This window comes from Pleurodeles waltl, chromosome 8 (assembly GCF_031143425.1).
Source record: "Pleurodeles waltl isolate 20211129_DDA chromosome 8, aPleWal1.hap1.20221129, whole genome shotgun sequence".
Classification (NCBI taxonomy): domain Eukaryota; kingdom Metazoa; phylum Chordata; class Amphibia; order Caudata; family Salamandridae; genus Pleurodeles; species Pleurodeles waltl.
In genome coordinates this window covers 501,068,658-501,088,180 of record NC_090447.1, presented here as the reverse complement: position 1 = coordinate 501,088,180, position 19,523 = coordinate 501,068,658, and the positions used below count along the sequence as shown (strand labels likewise).

At 44.6% G+C, this 19,523-nt stretch overlaps 1 protein-coding gene across 2 annotated transcripts in view; it reads left to right on the top strand.

Moving 5' to 3' along the window:
- LOC138250072 (parapinopsin-like) overlaps positions 1-19,523 on the top strand; it is a 2,239,710-nt gene that overhangs the window by 2,191,885 nt on the left and 28,302 nt on the right. The window lies entirely within an intron of this gene.

The window sequence follows — 19,523 nt, the reverse complement described above, 5'->3', positions numbered from 1 at the left end:
AGTCCTTCCTGGACTGGAAACAAACATCCTGGGACCAGTTTAAGAACATCAACCTTCATCAGCCAAACTAGCTTGAATCCAGTGGCACGGTGAGCCCGGGACCCACATCTGGGCATACCCGGCGCACTTATGGCGACAAAAGCAAACAAACAAAAATGATGTACAGAATGCAGAACCAATCAAACATTCACCCCCAGTCACAGATTTGGGTTTAATCCATCAATTATTTTGCTCACCATGACATCCCAGTTTGGACCCAGCCATATGCACATCCATCTTGACCCTGTTCCCCGTGGGAACAGTCCAGCCCAAACTGCCAGGCCAAGTCCTCCAGGGAGCGGATACAAGCCTCCTGGGACCCGTTTCAGATTATCACCCTAAATGATGGACCGGAACCAAGCATCCTGGGACCGGTTTCAGGGTATCACCCGTCATCAGCCAGACTAGATTGAATCCAGTGGCACAGTGAGCCCGGGACCCATGTTTAGGAATAGCAGGCGCACTTAGGCGACAAAAGTAAACAAACAAATGATGGACAGAATGCAGAACTAATCAAACATTCACCTCCTGTCACAGATCTGGCTTTAATCCTTCAATTCTTCCACTCACCATGCCACTCCAGCTTGGACCCAGCCACACGTAAATCAGTCTTTACCCTGTTCCCCATAGGAACAGACCAGCCTAAACTGCCAGGCTAAGTCCACCCTGGACCAGACACAAGCATCCTGAGACTGGTTTCAAAATATCACCCTTCATCAGCCAGGCTAGCTTGAATCCAGTGGCACAGTGAGCCCTGCCCACGTCTGGGCATACCTAGCGCACTTATTGCGATAAAAGCAAACAAACACAAATGATGAACAGAATGCTGAACCAATCAAACATTCACCCCAGTCACAGATGTTGGTTTAATCCATCAATTATTTTGCTCACCATACCACCCCAGTTTGGACCCAGCCATATGCAAATCAGTTTTAACCTTGTTCCCCATGGGAACAGTCCAGCCCAAACTGTCAGGCCAAGTCCTCCCTGGACTGGAAACAAGCATCCTGGGACTGGTTTCAGGATACCACCCTTCATCAGCCAGACTAACCTGAATCCAGTGGCACAGTGAGCCCGGGACCTACTTTTGGGCATACCCGGCGCACTTATGGCAACAAAAGCAAATAAACAGAAATGATGGACAGAATACAGAACCAATCAAGCATTCACCCCAGTCACAGATCTGGGTTTAATCCATCAATTCTTTTGCTCACCATGCCACCCCAGTTTGGACCCAGCCATATACAAATCAGTCTTGACCCTGTTCCCCATAGGAACAGTCCAGCCCGAACTCCCAGGCCAAGTCCTCCCTGGAACGGAAACAAGCCTCCTGGGACCCATTTCACATTATCACCCTTCATCAGCCAGGCTTGGTTGAATCCAGTGGCACAGTGAACCCTGGACTCACATCTGGACATACCCAGTACACTTATGGTGACAAAACCAAACAAACACAAATGATGGACGGAATCCAGAACCAATCAAACATTCACCCCCATTCACAGATCTGGATTTAATCCATCCATCCTTTTGCTCAACATCCCATCCCAGTTTGGACCTAGCCACATGCAAATTAGTCTTGACCCTGTTCTCCATGGGAACAGTCCAGCTCAAACTGCCAGGCCAAGTCCTCCCTGGACCGGAAACAAGCATCTTGGGATGGGTTTCAAGTTATCACCCTTCATCAGCCAGGCTAGCTTGAATCCAGTGGCACAGTGAGCCCGGGACCCACGTCTGGGCATACCCAGCACAATTATGGTGACAAAATCAAACAAACATAAATGAGGGATGGAATGCAGAACCAATGAAACATACCCCCCAACCCCCCAGTCACAGGTCTGGGTTTAATCTATCAATTCTCTTGCTCCCCATGCCACACTGGTTTGAACCCAGCCATATGCTAATCAGTCTTGACACTGTTTCCCATGGGAACACTCCAGCCCCAACTACGAAGACAAGTCCTCCCTGGACCAGAAACAAGCATCTGGGGACCAGTTTCAGAGTATCACCCTTCAGTAACCAGGCTAGTTTGAATCCAGTGGCACAGTGAGTCCAGGACCCACATTTGGGCATACCCAGCGCACTTATGGTGATAAAAACAAACAAACACAAATGAAGGACGGATTGCGGCACCAGTCAAACATTCACCCCCAGTCACAGATCTGGGTTTAATCCATCAATTATTTTGTTCACCATGCCACTCCTGTTTGGACCCAGCCATATGCAAATCAATCTTGACCGTGTTCCCCATGGGAACAGTCAAACCCGAAAAAAGTGGCATTTCTAAAATAGTAAGGTTAAATCCAACTTCACTAGTAAGCAGGATTTCTCGATACAATTCTAACCATACCAAACATAGCAATTCCACTCCTTTCAGATCTGAAATTACCATTTAAAAGTATATAAGGGAACTCCTATTGCTGGCCTATGAGAGGAGCAGGCTCCAAAATAGTGAAAAGCTACTTTGGGTGATTTTCACTACCAGAGCATGTAAAAGGTACGAGAACATGTCCTGCCTTTTACTTATGTAGTACCCTACCCTCTGAACTACCTAGGGCCCACCTTAGTGGTGACATATGTAATAATAGGGGACATTAAAACTTGACAAGTAGTTTTAAATGCCAAGTCAAAGTGGCAGTGAAACTGCACACACAGGCCTTGCAATGGCAGGCTTGAGGCATGGTTAAGAGGCTACTTTTGTGGATGGTATAATCATTGCTGTAGGCCCTCTAGTAAAATTTAATTTACAGGCCATGAGCACATCTAGTGCACTTTACTAGGGACTTATAGGCAAATTAAATATGCCAATTGGGTAATAGCCAATGTTACCATGTTCAGGGGAGAGAGCATAAGTATTTTAGCACTGGTCAGCAGTGGTAAAGGGCGCAGGGTCCTAAGAACAGGAAAAACGAGATCAGAAAAATGGAGGAAGGCAGGCAGTACTTTGGGTGAAGACGACCCTAAGGCTGTCAGGTCTAACAACCAGCTTATCTTCTGTACCGAGCTCAGGATAATGGTCTTTCCTGAGTGCTATACTTGCTATCTCTGTAAAGTGCCCACTTGTGAGTACTTTCTTCTTGAGTCATGAGGAATCACCCCTCTTGTGTTCTAACTGAAGGCAGACAAAATACCTGCCCTTATCAAATGGCCTCTTTTTCTCTGGGTTCCCACCAAACTGTTTCCCAGAAGTAGATTGGTAATTTTCCCCCTTGTAAGGACTTTGGTGCTCTAAGGAGTTCCCTTTTTGTTCTTGTTTCTTCCTTCATTTCCCTCCAGGGTGTGTGGACCCCTGTTTATGATCATCCCCCTGGGACATTTTAGACACACTAGTGCATAACCCACTAATCAGATGCCTTCCCAACCTGTCTGAGGCAGTTAGAATTTAATTCACTAGATGTTAATCCAACACAGGAAGTGTACGCCATCAATAAAAAACATAACACATCATAAGTATTTGTTTTCCTGCCCTTCACCAGCTCCTCAATGTCACTAAGCAGATGTCTACAAAGTCAACCCAGGAGTGTTGTGACTCCTTATGTGTGTCATGAACTTCTTAAAATAATTTGAAAGTATTTTTCTGGAAACCAAACTTGTACACTAGTGCATCCTTTTTATTTGTGTATAAATTGGTTACCCTGTTCTCTAATGATAGGAGTCTGTCCCTCACCAGTGTAGGCACCAACCCCCAAAGCAATGTTCCCCCGTGTTGTTTGTCTACCCTGTGCATCCTCAATGCCATCTGTGGTAAGTGCTTCACCAGGAAACAAATGAATGAATAAATCCAAAGAGTGAAAATAGAAGCAAAAGTACTCCACTTTTATTTTCTTCCATGGTAACATGAGCCTGTGACCTGTGTGAACGTCGCCTCCAAGAGCCAAGCCGTAACTAACATGATCGGAGACACGGCCACACCGAATCACAGTCAAGAATTACAATTGAACATAAACAGGGTTTAAAAATAAACAACGACCTAGTAGCATCTCAATGAGAATATAGCCTCAAGCACCCAAGTTAACTGAGCCCACAGGCTCAAAGTACACGTTACGTGAATATAATAATAATTCAGACACAAAACACACAGTACGACACCATCTCATAAGAAATGAACCATTTATCAGTGTCATGCACCACAATAATGCTAGGCACCGCATCTATAGGCAAATAAGCAGTGTGGCACCCCCCCCCTGTAGACACATTACCTCAGCTGCCACTCTCTTCATTTGACTGCACAAATCTCAAATCGGCCTTCTTTTCCTCTAAGACTGGCTTCTTTTCCTTCAGTGACAACCTTTTCTCCTCCAGGGCTATTGCAGAGAGCTTGACATGCAGCTCCTTTTTAGACTTCTCTAGCTGATGAACTACTATCTTTGAGGGGCTCAGAGTGTGGGCTCAGGTAGAGGATCCTGCATCACTCCCAGCCATGGACGGTGCACTAGTAAGTTCACTTTGGTACAGGGTTGGCCTTCCTCTCCTTGGGTTTCCTCAACTCAATATCCTCATTCTCCTTTGAAGTGGTATGAGGCTGGTGTACCTCTTTGCAGGTCCTGAGAGCAGTGTGGACAACTTCCTTCCTGGATTTCCTGCTCAACTGTATCCTCCTCTGCTAGGTTATGCTTCTCAGCTCTTCCAGGCTAAGAATCTCCATCGTAAACAGGTCCACATCCATGTTCCCAAAAATGTAAGCTAAATTAATTTGGTCCTTCTACTGAATTATTAAGGATTCTTAAGATCCTCCATAATGATGCACATGCCCAAGTCAAGTGGAACTGTAGTGGGGACCTCACACCCAGATAATCATTACATGTGGAGTCAGACAAGGCTTTGTCATGGCCCCAATGTTATTCAGCCAATATATCACTGGAGCTGTAGATTGGCAGGCTCAGAGTAGACATGACACCCCCAAGTCTTTAGGAAACAGTTGTCCACTTGTTGTTTGTGGATGACATGCCTCTCATATCAAGAGCACCACTTGGTCTCAATCCCTGTTGGGCAGCTTTGCAACCTTCTGCTCCTCTTGGGGCCTTGAGGTTAACCCCTCTATATCCAAATTAATGACATTGAACCCTCAGCATTCCTTCAGGGATCGTGTACATTTGGGGAGGGTCCACTGGTACAAGTAAAGTGCTTTGACTACCTGGATGTTAGGTTGGTAGACAACAAGGCCTAGGTTTCGCAGGTAGAAAAAAGCAGGGTTATAGTTCATTTACAGGCTTTGGCCATAGGCAGAAAATATAATTCCACATCCAGGGGTTCACTAATACCTCCTCTAGAGGTTTTAAGTGGTCTCAGCTATCGCAGGAGCTACTTGTGGGGGTGGTGCTGATGTGTCTTCTTTAAATAATACTGAGAACAAATTCCTTAGGTCATTGTTTAATCTCCCTTCAAGCACTCCCCTTTTCCCATTACACTTCCATCTTGATTTACTGATCAAATAGCACTACTAAAAACCCTGATTTATTGGGTACAATTGTGGACTATGCCAAAACTGGCAATATATATGGATGTTCTGGTGGAAATATTAACAATGGTAGATCAGTACATAACCCAGTGCTGAGCAAAATCAAATTCCTAAGCAAGGCCATTAGGATGGAGTAGGCTTGGCATTCTCCAACCATCTTAAATAGAGGAGTCTTACCTAAGCTAAAGCAAGCTTTCTGGGAGTTCATTTTGCAGAAAACTTGGAATGAATAAAAAGCTGGCAGCATTACAGAAACATTTTTGTTCTACAAATGCTGTCCCAGCTTTGAGGTACTCCTGGATAGGATTCTCCCTTTCCAAGCCAAGATCCTTTAAATAAAGTTCAGATATGGTACCCTCCCCTTAGAACCATTTATAAGCAAGTGGAATAACATAGGATCCTCATCCCCAAATTGTCCGTTTTGCTTGACGCAATTGAAGTCAGTTGAACACCTTTTCTTTTTCTCTCACTACTGGAAGAAAATGCTTTGTGTTCACTCTGTCCAGATTTCTATTGTGGGCATGGAGGATACACTCAAGCAAACTGAAAAGGAGGGGATAGGGTACACTTAAGACTGATGTACATGGTTCTCTGATATCAGCTGCTATTTAATAATTATATTTGCCCTTTCTGTTTTTTGTTGCTGCTAATAGGAAGATACTGTAAAGAATTTGCTATTTTACTTATACTCTTTCTTAATGTTATTTTATCTCTACCATATCTTGTATAGCTGTCAATTTTATTATGATTGTTTTATTATTTATTATGTATACTTTTATGGTTTTTAAATAAGCCAAAATAAAATATGATGATGAATTTGGATAAAACATTAAAACATTACCCAATCAAATATCTTAGACTAGTTAAAAATCTTGAATCATTTTTTTCTGTCAATTTAGTATAGGGATTTTGAATATTAACCTTTAAAACTGTGTGGCACTGGTAAGCACAAGCTGCGGATTTCACTGCTGAACACCAATATGAGAAAGTGAGTAATTAGTTGGAGTAGATGTGACGCCACCACAATGAATAAGATCACAAACCTATCAGGATATAACACAATAATTTATTCCTGGGCTCAATCTCCAGGTAGGTACATCACAGGACAGACGAGCATAATTTAGAAAAATGTATAAAATATCTAGCAATAAAAAAAACAGTTAAAGTCTAAACACAACACAATAAAAATGTCATGACTAATTTATAAAAACAAAGACACAATTTAGTAAAATTACATTGAATTGAGAAAAATCCAATAAGGGAAATCGGATATATGAATTTTTAAAGATTCAATGCAAAAAGCAACAAGAAAAAGTAGAGCACCAATCAGTAGTTACTGTTTGCATTTGACCAGGACTAGATGCAATTTCAGGCCAATGACAATGGAGTGTAGGCCAGATACACCAAGCAAACCCATCTTGGTCAAAGATTTTACGATCTGAGTTTGTTGCTGAAATGGAAGTCAAGATCATGCAGCAGAGCAAGGTTACATGTTGTATGTATTGATATTCAATCAAAGTCAGATATCTATTGGATGAGGTCCTGCTGAAGCTGTTGGTTTTAGCAGAAAAGAATAAAGCAGGAGAAATTCAAATTTTATGGCCGCTGAAGCCCTCACATTGAATAGGTACTTTTTAATCCTTTGCCCAGTTTTCTACCTTTTGACCTTGACTTTTTTATGGAGCTTACATTTTTCCTGCAGGGCTAAAGTTGGCTGTAAAATTGGACACCATTGTCATGAAATCCCACTAATATTCTCGATGTCGAAGTTCAAATTTCGAGAGGTTCTGGAGTTGCTCCTCTTGGTTTCTTCTAAGAATCCAAGGACTTTATAGGCAACACTTAGGGGCAAGGAATCACTTCCTTAGGACTCACCAGCAGGGCCCTGTCCTATTCCAGATGCTAGTGGTCAGCTTAGCATTTTAGGAAAAAGGACGCTTGCACTTTGTTGTGTCCATGTGGCCACAAAGGTGGCAAGCAAAATGAGCCTTGAGGCCACTTCATAGTCCAGGATACTAGTGGGAACAGGTCCAGCCTTATAGGTCTCAACACAGGTCTCAACCAGTAGGGTCAGTCCTCTTGTCTTCTTTTGCAGCTTCAGAGAGTGTTCTAATGAGCTGTGGGTGAGGTGCCAGCTTTGTAGGTTTCACTCCCCAGGGGGTGTGAGTATATCCTGAACACTTTCTAACCAATGAGAAAAAGTCCTTGGAGCACCCCTTCTTAGTTTTGGAGCACACCCTGTTTGCCTTACTGCAATCTATCTACCAGTGTACTATTATGAAGCAAATCCAATATGGCAGAATCTTTCTGCACCTGAGTGGAACTTGCGTGCAAGCCAGGGGTGTACTAAGGGAAATGAGCAGTCACCTCCTCCTCAGCTACATTGAAAAGGTCTGGGACCAGCTCTCCCTCCCACTATGCTGGTGCCAAACTACAAAAGGCCAATTGAACAAAAGCCTTCTCCCTTTACACGTAACTATGAATGGGTAGGCTGTACTCTGGTCCCATTAAACCACAGCTGCCCTTCCTGAACTGATATTTGTCACATACCTCACACCAAGGTCTTCCTTATAAAATGTATGTCACTACTTCTGCTCTGGGAACAGTTTTCACATCTCTTTAAGGGGAAGCACTGGATAGGCCATCTGCCAGCATGCTAATACCAATTAGACTAATCAAGGCGTAGGGAGGTAAACTGTAACTTTTAAAAAGTCACTTTTCTTGAATGTATACAAAAAATTACTTCACCAAATAAATGGATTTTAATACATATTAAAATAGTGGTTTAATCACCTCTGTAGCTGATCCCAAATCAAAGTTAACAGAGATACGATTTTATTCTGCACATTAGTGTTTATCATGGAAGAGCTACAGACCTTCACATTGGATATAGCTTTTGGAGGCTTTCCCTGTAGGTACATGCTAACATTAAATTCTTATATGTACCACTTTTAAATACAAAGGGGCATATTTAAGAGCCCACAGCACCACCTTAGGACCGCCATAGCATCATTTTTATTAAGCTAAGGCGGCGCTAAAGTGGCATTTTCCCCTCGCCATATTTACAAAGTGGCGCAATGCATGCATTGTGCCACTTTGTAAACCCTTGCACCACATTATACCTACGTCAGGCATTATGTATGCAAGGGAGGGAGTTCCCCTGTTAGGGGGGTCGAAAAAATGGTGCTAGGAATTTTAAGAGATTTCCTTGTGCCATTTGTTGTGGCACTTTTAATGCCTGCTCAGGGCAGGCGTTAAAAGGGGGCATACCATTATTTATAATGGGCTCCTATGTACTCTGAAGGAGTAGCGCCAAACTTTTGGCACTATTCCTGCAGAGTACATCAATAACGTAAAAAAATGACACTATTGCCCCCTACTCTGCGCCATGGTGTGCCATATTTTAAATACAGCCCACACATGGTGGTGGGGGGGCGTTAAGGGGCACAAGAAAAGTGGCACTGCACTGGGTGCAGTGCCACTTTTATTCAACCCGCCCCTAAGCACCCTTCCTTGTGTGATGCAAGGCCTACTTGAGGATAACTTTTTTAATGTTTACAAATAGTTGTTTTTCTGTAAAAATAAATTCTTATTTTGACAGAGTCGACCTCAGGTTTACACGCTGCAGTAGTCACACAGGTAGGTCGATGCATGGCTTTTTGCTCGCTTTAGTGAATGGATGGCACAATAAGTGTTGCAGTGCAAAGGTGAAAGTTAACTTTCCATGAGATTGGTGTATTTTCTTGCACCTATTTTATGTAATTACTGTACATTTATTTAAATATACAATTTGTGGATTAGAAAATTTTACATGTTTTAGGGGTCAGAACACATACTATGGTGTCTAGGCAGCAGTGCCTCAGTGTTCAGAGTTTCAGTACCAGCAATAGCAGTCAATAAAAATGCAAAAAGAGACACTTTCTCACAGATGATATGTAGATGATAATTCATGCAACAGTGAATATGGGTCTTATTTAGATATTGGTGTTCAGCCCTCTGTTATGCTAGGGCAGTAGAATTATATACTCCTCTCCCGGGAGAACTACAGCCTGCCGTATTTAAAGATCCCTGCCTGCCTAGTGAAGCTCTCTAGTTCCTTCAAAGGAGCTGACAACACTGTGCCTGCTCTGAAGACACAGACCGTTTATGTGCAGGCATGGAAAATGAGAGTTTGTCTTTGTCATCTAGTGTACCAGAGTCATTGATTTGATTTCCTTTTTGGATCGCCAGGCACCCCCTGGTGCTCCAAAAACAGAAAGAAAGCATGTCAAAAGATCTATCCTAAATAGAATGGTAGCCCAATGTCATGTAGTAAAAAGTATTGGGGCATATTCACATAAGTAAACTTACATATGAATAAATCTACACTTGTAAGTTTACTTTGGGCTGTTCGCCATTTGGGGGTGTAAAGTTACTCAAAAATGCAGATACACATGTCTCTACCGTGTGAAAGAGTAAAGTTACTACAGCCAAAAGGTCTGGCATTTCACATGGCCAACCACTGATAGAGTAAATGCCTCTCATAAAAAATAAATAAAATAATGAAGAAATGGGACTTCAAATGAGTTCCAATAAGAAATACTGTTAAATCAAATTATTTTAAATGCTTGAAAATATAAACTAATGTAATTTAATGAAAAAATCTAAAACTAAAGCATTTTTATATTATTTTAACATATTTTAACAGCAAATTTTAATTTTAAAATAATATAAAATTCATTTTTTATTAAAATATAATGAAGATACTTTTACATAAGTGTACATAGCTTATAATATTAATTAATACATATTTTAATTTGCTTCAGGTGGGATTTGTTTGGTAAATCTTTAAAAAATAATGCTGATTTAAGTTAATATTTTTAAATCAATTTAATATTTAATTCAAATTTGAAACAAAAAGTGTTGTAGCATTTTTTATTTTGCCATACATTTAAAATAAATATCTAAAATAAATGTACATTAATATTTAACACACAAAGGGGGTGATTCTAACTGTGGCGGGCGGCGGAGGCCGCCCGCCAGAGTTCCCCCCTCCAGAATACCGCACCGCGGTCGTAAGACCGCTGCAGTGATTCTGGGTTTTCCACTGGGCTGGCGGGCGACCGCCAAAAGGCCGCCCGCCAGCCCAGTGGAAAACAACCTTCCCACGAGGACGCCGGCTCTGAATGGAAGTGGGAAGGTGCGACGGGTGCAGTTGCAATGCAGACAGTGAAATTCAAAGTGGGGCCCTCTTACGGGGGCCCCACGACACCCCATACCGCCATCCTGTTCCTGGCGGCAGGAACAGGATGGCGGTATGGGGTGTCAGAATCCCCATGGCGGCGCAGAGGATTCTTTTAGGCAGCGGAAAAAGGGCGGGAGACCGCCGGTTTTCCTCTTCTGACCGCGGCCAAACCGCCGCGGTCAGAATGCCCTGCGGGGCACCGCCAGCCTGTTGCCGGTGCTCCCGCCAACCCTGGCCCCGGCGGTCCATGACCGCCGGGGTCAGAATGACCCCCAAAATGTAGTTGTTGTTTTCATGTTTGATACATTTTAAATGTTCCTTATAGTTTAACATGAGATTTCCGCCCTGGTGATGATGATCAGTGCAAAGGGAAAACAGATTGCTAAAACCACCTTCTGTTAGCCCTACTAGAGTTTCTTCTTGCCCAAGTTGGTAGAGAGTGAAAAAACAGAGTTTACTTTGACCCAATATGTAAGGTCAACATGTTTAAAAAAAATAGGCAGGGAGCCATTCAGCAGGGCCAAAATCCACCCTGCTAATGTGCAGTGTAACAAGACAATAAATGGAAAATTACACAACCCATGATAGATGCTTATATGCTGGGATTCACTTGTGTCTGAACCAGTATTTGACAGGACATAAAAGACAGACAATTTACATATCTAGGCATAAAACAGTAGTGGAAAGTAGATGGTGCGTTCAGCCAAATATGGGGACTAGACTCATAGGTATACCAAAAAGTGAAGGTGAGGTGGAGTGGGCACTACACACACACACACACACACACATACTAAAAGAAAGAGAGGTTTGCTGATCCACTTCCAGTGGCAAAGTAGGAAAATATTATGTAAAGAATCAAAATATAGTGGTAAAAAGCGGTCATCATAGTCAGATCGTGGTATAGGCATACACATAGCCCATCCTCAGAAGTCAACATTATCAATAATAATTTGACATATAAATCTTATCAATTTTAGAGCCTGGAAATGTATTTCTTGTAATGTTGAATGACTAGGGGCAAAGAGCCCAAAGCTGATAAAGTTGAGCTAGTTAGCTCCTATGAAGGAGACAACACTGAGGCCCTAATTACAAGTTTGGCGGGCGGAAAAGGCCACGCGCCAAACTCCCACTGTCAGGAGATAGCCAGAGTGGTCTCCTTCCTGCCATCGCTCTTGTGAGTTTACCACCAAGTCAGCACAATAACATTGATGCCAGCTCATAAAAGAGCTGGCGGCAATGCTGTTGTGCGTTGGGTGCACCAGCAGACAGTGATTTGTGCAACAGGGCTGGCCAAGGGGGTCCCCACATTGCCCATGCAATCGGCACCCTACTTTCACCAGACTTTACATGGCAGATTGGGATCACCTCCACCGCCAGGCTGTCGGGCAGCCAAAACGTGGCAGTGCCGGTGGTCCTACTGTGGCGTAACGCCACAGTTGTAAAGTTGCGGTCAGCCCGCCGCTTTGGTGGTGGTCCGACCGTGACAATGACCCTGGTGGTCTAATGACTGCCAGGGTCATAATGAGGGCCTAAGAGCCCAAAGAGAATCAAGTCTAGCTCCTATTGATAGGCTGAGACATAGGGATGAGTTACTTATTTCCTACAAGTGAACAGCAGTGAGAGCCCAAACAAGAGCACTGCTATCTACTGAGTGAGAGCAGGCACACACCTATCTTTGTCATTCAGGCCACCAGGCCATGGTGCCATCTGTTAAACAGATGTGATGCTCCCCTTCTAGTCAGGGTGTTGCTATGAAGGTAGGTTAAGCGTGCATTAGTTAATATTGGGCATGCAGGTTGAAATGGGATTGGTAGCTCCTTTTAGCAATTGTATGAATAATATAGATAGCTCAAGAGAAATACTTGTTAATATTTACTAGAAAACAGTTCAAAAGGTCAATAAATCAGTTGGTTATCATCTTCTTACTGGTATTATCTTAATATTTAAATCATAGACAGAGAACACCAACTTAGCTAAATACAAGATATATTTTTGCATGTTAAACTTGCAGAACACCAACTTAGTCAAATACAAGACATTGGTTTGCATGTTTTACATTGTGGTATTCACGTGTCCCGTCACTAGTAGGTAAATATAAAATTCAACTTTTTGTTCAGAATACAATAAAAGTTATTTTTGGAAACAATACTCCAGTTCCTAGATACTTTTGAGTGAAGTACAGATAATGGCATGTCCTATTTGTTAGTAAGTACAGATTTGATAGGGCCAGGGGATACTAGGGCATGTCAATATTTTAAGGGAAGCCTGGGAATATTTCAACTATTAATTAAGATGGCTGCTCCAGGAAAAATGGGAAATACCTTTCTCCCTTGAGAAATGGTGTTGATGCGTCTCAACCCAATCATGTTGTATGGCCTCCGCAACACAGGGAACTGGATTGCTTTTGTGTTATCCAAAAGATATGGAGTGCTTGGGTGAAGTAGTTAAAAAGCCAATGAAAACTCTCAAGTGTCTGATGGTGGAATTTCAACTTTTCGAACAGTGTCCTTGAGGTATATCGGGATGAAAGGCTGAGATAACTGGTGACTCACTTGTTGTGTGTGGGGCAAGGGGCCCATCAGACCCATCCTCTTTTGCATGCCCATCTTCTAATTGGTATTATTTGTGTGCATGCCTTGGTTTATGGTCGGAGCATCTAGATGCAAGCAAATTTCAATTGGCTTTCCCACTACCACATCTGAGCACTTCATTTAAATCATAACACTATACCTTTAGACTCAGACAAAGTCAATCCACTTACTTGTCTCAAGTACACCTTACAACCCTAGATACTGAATCGGCTGACATGCTTCAGCACCATTTCCCACCAGAGAAATTCAATAGCAATGATAATCTCATCACCTTTCAGCAATCACCAGCTCAGTAATGTAGTGCTGAGATGTTTAGGACCAGATTTACAAGGCCCCCCATGCCCCTGAAGCATTACTTTATGTGACGCAATGGTGGTGTAGAGCCCTGTGCCATATTTACAAGGTGGTGTTAAGCCTCTTTTTGTGGCTTAATGGCACCTTGTAAATGCAGCCCCTTCAGACGCAGCACTTTGCGTGGAAGGGGCGTACAATGGGTGTTGCTGGGGGTGTGCCACAGCAGCACCCTTTGCATTTTGACACTGCCCCAATTTACGAGCTTTTGTAAACCTGAGGGAGCATCAAAATGTACTGCCACCCCGGGGATGAGGTTAGAGTGGCGCAACAATAAGAAATGCTTTTATTTCTCCTTGTTTTTTTACTCCTTCTATATGTGCTGCATTCTGCAGCACACATGGAAAGATCAAATCGCTGTTTAAGGTTGTATCTGTGTGTGAGAAACTGGGGCTGATTGCAGAGGCCCCATAACTTTTTGCCCCCATTTTCCACTTTATGCTGGTGTTTTCCTGACTCTGATGGTGCCCTGGGTACTGCTAACCAGTCCCAGGGCCTGTGCTCTGTGTAAAATGGATATGCAAATTAGGCTAATTATAATTGGCTAAGTTAACCTACCTATAAGTCCCTAGTATATGGTAGGGCATGTAGGTTTAGGGACCACAGCATAGGTGGTGCACACCTAGGTGCATTGCTGAGGTGCCCAGTGTCATTTTAAAAGCAAGCCTGCCTTGCTGGCTGCTTTTAAATTAAAGTTATATGCAAATTCGACTTTGGAATTAAAGGTACTTCCAAAGTTTTAAACTACCTTATTTTTACATATAAGTCACCCCTAAGGTGTGCCCTATGTGCCCCTAGGGCTGGGTGCCATGTAACTATAAGCAGGGACTTTATAAAAGTAGATTTATAAGCCCTGGTGAGGTAAAAACAGCCAAATTCGTTTTTCCCTCATTGAAGTAAATGGCCTTCATAGGCTAGAATGGGCAGACTTTATTTAAAATTTTAAAGTCTCCTTAAATGTTACATACCAAGAATTTGGTATCAAATTGATTGTTATAATAAATCCCACAACTTCCAGTTGTTGGATTTAATATAACTAGTGCAGGTAAAAAGTTTAGACTTTACCTAAAAAGTTGCCAATTTCAGCTCTGCATTGTTTTTGCTGCTGTGCTCTGATTAGCCAGCCTGCAGCAGCTTCTGCCAGGCTACTTTAATGAGGTGTGAAGTGGCCTGACTTCACACAAAGGAATGGGCTTGGGGGAGAGAATCTCCCCTCAGCAGATGGTGAGGCAGGAAGGGGGAGGGCTGCCAAACTGGTCTTCAAAGGCAGAGAAGGACATTTGCAGCACCCAGCAACACCCCCACATCCTGCAACCCCAGACAGCTAGGTGCCCCCTTGATTAGATTAGGAGAGGGCAGGAGAGGGGTGTGTTTATGATTTTTAGCCACACCAGTGGGTGGGCTCAGCCAGATCTCTCCTCCAAAAATCAGATTCATCCATTTTGGATTTTTAGAGACTGTTGCCTTCTGGGATGGATTTTTGCCACACTTCCCAGGAAGTGGTCATCACAGGGGAACGACCCTGTCCCTGATTGGAGAACCAGGGCCCCCCTGCTTTTCACCCAGGAGCAAGGATAAAACTGGCAGACCTGCACCCACGCCTCAGATCCCCTCCAGAATTCAACAAGAAAGGAACTTAAGGAGAAGAAGGACTGCCCTGCTGGACCCCTGGCCTGCACCTGGAACCTGCACTCAGAAGGACTGCACCAGCTGCACACTTGGGCTTCACCACAAGAAGGACTTTGCCTGGCTTCAACTGGTTCAAGGAGGGACTCCCTGTTTGCTACAGGTGAAAAATTGCTAACCAGAGTCCCCTGCACCAACTCCTGAAAGAAGCGACCAGCTGACCACTGCCCAGTGGCCAAAAAGGAGTTTGCGCCAGGTGCATTCTGGGAGTTGAAGTCCGCACCCCCAAGGACCATCACAGAACTTCTGGACCCTTGGGGTGAGCTGTGGACCCCAAAAGAACCTTAAAAGAACATCTGGGTGAAGCCCCAGAAGTTTGGAAAAGATTGGAGAATTTTTGGAAAAAAGCTCCATAAAGTGACCGACCCGACGCGGAAATTCTAGCCGGCTTGCCTCAACCGCGACCCGGCCTGACTTCGTGGTTCGTCCCGGTAAAGAAAAACATCCAAAAAAGAGACTAAGTCCGAACGTAAAAAGTTGACCGGGACCTCCCAGCCATCGTATCCGAGAAGGGCTCCACGGACGTCGGATCAAGATCCAGGTTTACCCCGGTCGAAGGATTTTCATCTCGAAAAAACGACTAAGTCCGAAGGTAAAAATCACCACCGAGGAAACCGACTTCGCGTATCCGGACAAGGGCTCCAGGAGGTCGGATTCAACTGGCAGGTTCGTCCCGGGGAAGAAAAACATCAAAAAAGAGACTAAGTCAGAAGGTAACTTTTTAACCGAGGCCTCCCGCGACTTGTAGCCGAGCAGGGCTCCATCGCGGTCGGCCTGAAAGTTTGACTTTGCCCCGGTCCTGGTGCAACCAGATGACCCGATTGGCGCATTTTGTTTCTAAGCGCTAGAAAATAATAATACTTTAAAAATTCATATCTCCGGTTCCCCTGAACCGATTTTAATCGTTTTTGTGTCATTTTAAAGATAAAAATATAAGCTATTTTTATAAATTGGTTTTGGATTTTTAAACTGTTTCCTGTGTTTTATTTAATTACTGTTTTGTGATATTTGAATGCTTTACACTTTGTCTCCTAAGTTAAGCCTTGACGCTCGATGCCAAGCTACCAAGGGTAGACCTGGGATTAATTTACTGAGACCTAACTGTACTTATGTGGAGGTTTGTGGCTTGTTGCTAGGTGTAGGTACCTACCTGCCCTACCAATAACCCATTTTCCAACATAATTGGAAGCAGCGACGGGATCCTGTACTTGTGTTCAATATCACGTTACAGTTTTAGAAAAAACAAATTAAAAATCCTTTAAATTGTCCTAGTGCAAAAATTGTTTTTAATTTTTAATTTTAATTTTTTTTAAATTAATTTGGATTAATTTCAATTATTGAATTTTTGTAATTTTTCTAAATTCTTGTTACCAATTTTTGCAAAAAGTTTTTGTTGACACAAAACTAGGGAACCATGGAGCTTGATCTGGCTAGCCTACCCACACTGACAGTAGTCCAGCTTAGGGGGTTGTGTATTGAGAGAGGGTTGCCTGCAACCCCTGATCTCAGGAAGCAAATCCTGATTAAATCCCTGACAGCATGGGCTGAGGCCCAAGAGGTAGAGACAGAGGAAGCTCCAGAGGAGGAAGAAAAAGAGGAAGATGCTAACTCTAACCACTCAGGGGAGGGAAGGCATCAGACCCCAAGTGAGGAAGAGGAGGAACGGTCCTCAATGGATACAGTCACTAGGGGCAGACCCAAAGCTAGTGGTAGGAAGAGGGTCCTTTCAGGAGGAGAGAACCCATCCATCAGGGAAAGAGAGCTGGAAGCCCAGCTAGCCTACATAGCTTTGGAAGCAGAGAAGCTGGCCCTAGAAAAGAAAAAGTGGGCATACAAAGAAAAAAGAGATGGAAGCAGCGATAAAGAAGCTGAGGTGTCCATGGGTGGGGGTGTTTGCCCCAGATTACCCAAGGGGGTGGTCCCTGCTTATGTAGAGGGGGATGACATAGATAAGTGGCTGGAGGCCTTTGAGAGGGCACTCCAAATGAGAAGGGTTAGGCCTCAATACTGGGGTTCCCTTTTGTGGGAGTTGGTCCCCAACTCAGGGAGGGATAGGCTTCTGACCTTAAGGGGGGAGGAGGCAGATTCATACCCTAGTATGAAAAGGTGCTTAGCCAAGAAGTTTGGTCTGACCCCAGAGCAATATAGAATGAAGTTCAGGGACACCCAGAAGGTCAGTACCCAGTCTTGGGTTGACTTTGTAGACATCTCACTAAAGGCACTGGAGGGCTGGATTATTGGCAACAAAGTTAATACTTATGAGGGGTTATACAATCTGATCATGAGAGAGCACATCTTGACCAATTGTATCCAAGAAAGGTTACGCCAGCATCTAGTGGACTCTAAGCTGACCAACCCTAGAGAGCTAGGGGAGGCAGCTGATGAGTGGTTGAGAACCAGGGTGGTTGTCAAGTCCCAGGGGGGAGACTCCAAGAAGGGGGGGACAGGTCCCCAAAAACCTAAGGAGGGAGGTGGTAAGCCCACCACAGAGGCTCCCTCTGTACCCCAGAACCCTAAGAAGGAGGAGAGTAAATCCCACTCCCAATCTGACATGCAGAGACAGGGAGACCCAGGGTTAAAAAAGCTCTTGGACAGTAGGGCTTGCTTTGACTGTCAGCAGAGAGGTCACTTCAGAGGAGATGCAGCCTGTCCAAAGAAGGTGGTTAGCACTGGGCTGTCCAGTGTAGCCATAGAGGAGGATTCCTCAGATGATGAAGTCCTCCTAGCATTGTGCTGGGAGACAGGACCAGATGGTAAGCTGGTGATCCCTGAGGGTGGGAGTAGGCACTTCCACCACATTCAAGTGAATGGGATCCCTACCACTGGCCTGAGAGACACCTGTGCCAGTCACACTGTAGTGAGTGACCGGTTAGTGACCCCAGACATGTATGTCCCAGGAAAGACAAAGAAAGTCAGGATAGCCACAGGGGAGGTCACCTCCAAACCTGTAGCCATAGTGCCCCTAGAGAGGGAGGGTATCCTTGACTGGATTAGGGTGGTAGTCAGTGCTGACCTTCCCCTAGATTGTATCCTGGGCAATGACCTCCCAGAGGTGAGTCTGGTCACAGATGGGGTGGTCGCCCAGGGCGCCCCCCCAACCCAAAGTCCTGGGGAGTCAGTCCCTAAAGTTAGGAGACAGGGGTCCCCAAGAAAAGGAAAGAAGAAAAGGAGGGGTAGGCCACTCTTAAAGAGAGTTCCAGGGAGCCAAGGGCCTTCTGCCCCAGTAGGGGGGGAGCCCAGAGTTGGCACTGGTGAGGCCTCACCTGTCCCCAAGGAAGTCCTGAGTAGTCAGGCAGCTGTCCAGATGCAAGGTGTTGCCCCTGCACTGACAGAAGGGAGAGTGGAAGGAGGGTGTCTGCCACAGGAGGTGGTAGCCCCCCACTCTAGACAGCAAGAGGGGTGCCAGGACCCCAAAGATCCCGCTAAAGCAGCTCAGCCACCTGTCAGTGGAGAGCTTAGGGTGTGGTTCTGGGTACTGACAGCTGTCAGTAGCCTCTGCTGGGTGCTAGCCTTCCTGGCAGCACTGTACTTGGCCTGGGAGGCAGACCCCAAGGCCAATAGCAAAGTAGGCCCCCTGACCCTGTTGGTCATGGTGGGGTTGCTCAAGTGTTGGGTGACCTCTTTGGGTAAGCTAGGTGTTGCCCTAGCAAAGTTAAGAGTAGGGGAGGTGGGCACCTCACTACCCAAGTTGGCAGAGAGAGAGGAGGAAAACCCCCCTAGAGGGAAGTTTCAGTTTGAGTTGGGTCCTTTTACTGTTGGGATGGCTTCACTACCCAGAGGGAGTGACCCTGACAGGAGGATATAAGGCAGAATAGGCCCTGCAAAGGGACAGCCAGTTTTCTTCACTGTCTTCCTCGCCTAACAAGCCAGGAAGACTCTCCCAGGGTTGGGCTGAGTCTCCTGGGCGTGTGGGCTGGGGGGGGGTTGTGTGAGAAACTGGGGCTGATTGCAGAGGCCCCATAACTTTTTGCCCCCATTTTCCACTTTATGCTGGTGTTTTCCTGACTCTGATGGTGCCCTGGGTACTGCTAACCAGTCCCAGGGCCTGTGCTCTGTGTAAAATGGATATGCAAATTAGGCTAATTATAATTGGCTAAGTTAACCTACCTATAAGTCCCTAGTATATGGTAGGGCATGTAGGTTTAGGGACCACAGCATAGGTGGTGCACACCTA